Raw genomic sequence first — 5539 nt, 5'->3', positions numbered from 1 at the left:
TCCTGTTGTGCTTTACAGCGAAGCTGTTTACTTCTAGCCGATGTTTTCTCAGGGGAGAGTTTTGGCAGACTCTCATTCATTTTAGACGTCGCATAAAAATCAGTGTATAGTACGGTTCTGCATATAGCCCGTGGTGTATTTCCGAGATGAAAAAACACGGAAAAAAATGTCTTCACTCATATATATATATATATATATATATATATATATATATATATATATATATATGAATGAATGAGATCTAACAGACAGTAATGCCAAGGAATGTACAGGGGAAGTTATTTTTTCATCCACTTTTCTTTCTTCTTATTTACATTCCATTGGTTCTAATAACTTCCCCTGTACATTCCTTGGCATTACTGTCTGTTAGATCTCATTAATATTGTGTTAAAACACGGAAAAACGAGCCCTTAGGTATACACTTCTTTCCCTTATATATATATATATATATATATAGCTTGAGCGAGATGGAAACTAAATTCATTTATTCACACACTTGTTCATCGTTGTCTGACACGCATCATTCCGAAACTGCCTGGCCAGAGAGGTCCTCCCACAGCACTCAATATTCTGTGACATCAAAGGCGTTTTAACTTCAACACTTCTTGAAGGCACGACAAACGGGCGCCTCGAGAATACCGACCTAAGTTTCGGCGATCCATGTGCACAGTATCGCTGGCAAGGCCCGTGCCAGCAAGGATCATCTCCAGACCTCCACTCCGTATGCATGTGGTTGATGTGGTTTTTAAGTGAATTATTTAGGCCCACATCAGGCGACTCCAACCAAGATGTCCTCTCGGGTCAACGACGAGCTCAGCACGTGAAAACGCGAAGCAGTTGCTTTGCCGAGGTCGCACGGAAATGCATCGAGCACGAATATCGATGGCAGCCCCAGCAGTGCTCCATTGTTCAACATTCGAAAACACTCCATTTTTTCAGCCCGCAGAAACTTTTTGGGCCACTTAATATAAAGAGGGGTTTCTTCGGTTTACTCCAACGGTGACTGCTTCACTCGTCCACGCCAAACTGCCGCCCCGCAGCACAGTTGCTGTTTTGGCAGCTGAGATCACCTTCCTTTTAAAGTTGAATACGGACTTTGCGGTTCTCACATAGCACACAATCGTGGCTGCCAGGAAAGCGAAAATGATTCTCGAATGAAAATTTTTGCATATGGTATGGGGTCGAAATTTCCCGTCAAAAACTAGAAAAAAAACCTCGTACCATACGCAGGTTTTTATCGTATACTATACTCGCGCACATTTCTCGGTATTGAAGGGAAGGCTAAGGAACCAAATCGGGCGTGTGCCACCACTGAACAATATAGTCCCACAGTTGCGTCCGTGTTTTCAGCATAAACATCATAAAAAAAAACATTTTTTATGGGATGCTTTTCATAAAGAGACGCAATATGTGCCAAGGAGATATTAATATTTGGTTTCCTTTATACAGAGTCATTTTGCGTTTATGCACATGTGAAAGCGTCTAACGTTTTATGAGTCTCCCAACAGTCAAAATAGGGTCTTCATCTTTAGGTGAGCGTTCGTCGCCCTCCAGATATTAAATGACTCACCAAAGGAGCTACTGATAAATCTCACTGACAAGTGGCTGTGTAAGCGAAGGTAGCAAATTGTAGGTCTATTTGATTCAAAAGAAGTGCACGGCACCGCATACAAGAAGGTGCAGCCGGTGCTGACACCTGGTGCAGCGTGTAGCTAGGTGTCTCTGCACCCATTTCGGGGTGCAAATGCAACGCATCAGCAGCGCCACCGCTTAGTGGTGATGTGCAAGCAGCGAACACGTGTCGTCTGCTGCTCGGCTACGTAAATCGTCATGAGTATTGTGCGCCCACGAATTTGCAGCTCCTGATTTGTCAGCATGAAGGAATTCCACATTGCCATGGAAACAGCTGAATCCGACAGCGAAGACGAGGAACTGGACGCAGTGCTATGTCAAATGTTGCGCAGCGATCGTAACCGCACACCTAGGTACTATGAGGAAGTTGTCCATCATTTTGACTACGAGTTCAAGTGCCTTTCTGCCGATGCTTTTGAAATTCTCTTTATCAATAAAAAACCTCTTCTTTCTTCCGGTCCACAGCACTTCGTCAGTCATTGCGACGTGCAGGACCTTGATCAGCGCTCTGACGAAGCACCAAGCAGCTGCTGCAGTGGCCGCTTGCGTCGTCGGCATCGCGTGGTCTTGCGGCGTTGTAGGTGTATCATGCCAGTTTGTCTATTCAGTGGTGGAAAGTTGGACCGACGCGCATACAACCCGCAATGTTCCGCCATCTAAAAAAAAAAGAAAAACAACGGATTACGAAGAAGTGTCACGGTCTTGCATCTGAGCGAACTTCTCAAGAATTCTATCACTTCTGCTCAATTACCTGCTGTGGCGTAGAGTTCGGCGTTGCCGGCTAGGAGTATCACGCCAAGATCGTCCGCAATCGGAAAAATTTCTGTCTGTACACCGTCGATGTCCACGACGTCCCACAAGCGTGTCTCAAGGTGCTGTCTGCTAGCGCGCGGCAGGAATGTGAGAGGCTGCACCAAAATGCTGCACCTTGGCTGCACCCTCGCGCTAGAAGGTGCAAGGGTTCGCGGCACCACGGCGACACCCAACCAACACCTTGTAAGATCGAGTACGCAAGTGCAGGGGGCGGCGTTGTACCTTTGAGAATCGATGAGCGAGGTGCAGCGCACCGTGAAAAGGTGCAGAAGGTGCAGGGAACCTAGGGAGAATAGACCTATTATGTAGTGTATTTGAACACAGCCGTAATTCGAAACAAGAGTCGAACCGGACTACTTCGTAGAGCAGTCTTTTACAATGAAAAAGCAAACAAAATTTCAATGCCAACGGAAAAATTGTCTACCGCATACACTAGTTTATGGTCACGTAACAGGGCAGCTCGGATAATTGAAGTTTCTGCCACCAAGAGGTGCCACAGGCTATTTTCGCAATTTTTCAATGAAGAAATGAAAATATCTCTACTTCTCACTAGAAAAATAGGATTTGAGTAATCCAGCGGGCCTGAGAAGCGGTGAAAAGGCTAAACCTTGCCACAAGCACCTTGGTGGCCTTGGCCAGATCTGCAGGTTCTTAAGTTTTGTGCAGTCCATTCCATAATACTTGTCTGAATAGCCTCTAAGAATGCACAACTCGCCCTCATAATACCTTTGGTAATGCTGCTCACGCTGGGTTTATGTGACTGTAAAGGCCGTCATCGTGTGCAGATCACAACAATTCTGGTTTGTCGGCATCGCTTGTGCTGTTCTCCATTAAACACCATCAAAATGCCTTGGGCAAACAGACATGAGGGTTTGAGTTTCCCAGAAAGAAATGATACTGCAAAGCTACTCTCCCTCTTGCCTTCCTACTTTGGATTCAGACTTGTGCACCAGGTATAACAACCATAGAAGCATTGGGGGACCCTTTAACTTCACCTTTAAGAGTTGTCTTGAACGCAATAGCGTTATTTTGTCCCTAGCGTATTCTTTTATTGCATGTAATGAATAGTGCATACTTTTTATTGTGTGTTGTTACCTAAGAAGTTTACATTGTGGATTAGTGCAATGTAGTTGGTAAAGTTGAAGTAGCTTGTGTCGTAAAGCTTTTGCATATGGCTGCATTATGCACATGAAATTTTTTTGAACTTGCTATGCACCCACTACATGGTCTTAATACGTGCAGTAATGTGTGTGCCTTTTGTAATGGATGGCCGGCTTTAAACCCGTAATAACGTTTTGATGCCCAGTGGCAATGTACGCTTGTACCATGCAATATTACATGTTGTATTATGAAGCCGGTATACTGGACATGTGTGTCTGTAAAGCATGTGAACGTTATTGTCGCTGCATTTCCAAGCTGAGGAAGTTATTTTCACTCTATTTCCAAGCAGCCGCAACCTGCTTTCCACACAAATGGCCTCGTTTCGATCCTCACTTGGACGCGGAAATTGATATTGCTTATTTTATTTACATTTTTCCCAATTTTTCGGTCATGGACAAGATGATATTTTGCTCACGACCGACACCAAGGCTGGAATTCTGCAAAACGAGCTCATTAATGCTATCGCATTAGTAATATGCATGCACTCCATAACTTAGCCTTACTTTCTTTTCAAAATGATTTTAGATATGCCCCTCCATTACAAAGCTGCAAAACGAGTCTAGTGGCTGTGCGGTCAAACGAGCAGATAATGCAAAATAAACTAAACAAGTCTTCTCCAAGATGAATGTGAAAAACGTGTATCATATGTGGTATAAACGAGGGAAAAACGTTTGTGAACAAAAGGTCATTTCAGTAGGCACTTAGATTAGGCTTTGGTCCCTCGCCACATTCTGCTGAACTCCTCGTAAATGCTTTTCTTGTACCTTTCTGATTTGTCATTGTTTCCCTCTTCTTGAACAGCACTACTATTCCAGTTCTGATTAAAATGTCTGTCATAACCCAAAGCTATCATTATAGGCCAGCTTTAACTCTCTTCGTCCTTTTCTACTTAGCTCTCGGAACATATGCGCCTATTTTTCCAGCTTATAACGAGGGGGTGAGAGAAAAGGATAAAGAGAACATTCTAGCAAAAGAAAAAAAAAATCTGGCGGGAGGCAGTGGAATGTGAACTTTAACTACTTGGCTATTCAGGCCTGCTGACAGAACATAGCATAGCCTTGTGTAGTTCCTATAGCAAGGGGGCAGAAGAGGGAAGTGTGAGGGAGGAGGAGGGCGACAGGAGAGCTCATCATACAAATAATGAGAAATAGAAATTCAGAGAGAGCGATGAAAAATAGAGAGACAAAGTAAGGAAAGAGAGAAAAATAGTTATGGAGACAAAAACGACACAAGAAACTGAGAGAAAGGAACAAAGAAGGCTGCTAAGCTCTGTACTTTCTTGGGACCACTAGGTCGAAGTTGCCCATTGGCTCCGCTACATGACTTTAGCCTTGCACCTCCAGTGTAGGCTATGCTAGCTTTCTTTTTTTTTAGCCTTCTTATCGTTTTACATTCTTCCTGAAAATTAGTCTTGCATGTCCCTTTCATCAGCTATTTATTCCCCTCTATCTGTTAGTGTGCACGGTTGGTTGGCTGGCTGTTGAAAATAGGACGCCGCACAACTCGAACTGGTGGGTCAGCTATGAATCGTTTAAAAAATTGTGTTAGAAAAGTTAAATACAAAATTGTGAGGAAAGTAATAAAGGTCGCCAGATGATTGAATGTGATTTTTATTGCAAGCACAGTTGTTAAGTGCCCATTACACCGTAATTTTCTTTTGCAAATCAGCAAAGGGCCCACTACGCGCCCATAGGGCGAACTCGAACCTATGCATTGTTCACATGGTTTTGATGCGCATGATTAAATATTCCTGAGGACTTCGTAATGGATGGACCTTTAAAACACCCACTCGTAGCTCAATTCACATCTTTTGATGTATGGCTTGATTTTACGCTTCTGCCTCGCAATATATAATGCGTTAGAGAGACTCCTTCCATTCAAACGGTTTTTTTTTTCTAAAGCATTTCCAACGAAATTTATGGCTCTGAGGGTG

The sequence above is a fragment of the Rhipicephalus microplus genome, chromosome 5 (assembly GCF_043290135.1).
Source record: "Rhipicephalus microplus isolate Deutch F79 chromosome 5, USDA_Rmic, whole genome shotgun sequence".
Classification (NCBI taxonomy): domain Eukaryota; kingdom Metazoa; phylum Arthropoda; class Arachnida; order Ixodida; family Ixodidae; genus Rhipicephalus; species Rhipicephalus microplus.
Note: the sequence above shows the minus strand (reverse complement) of the source record.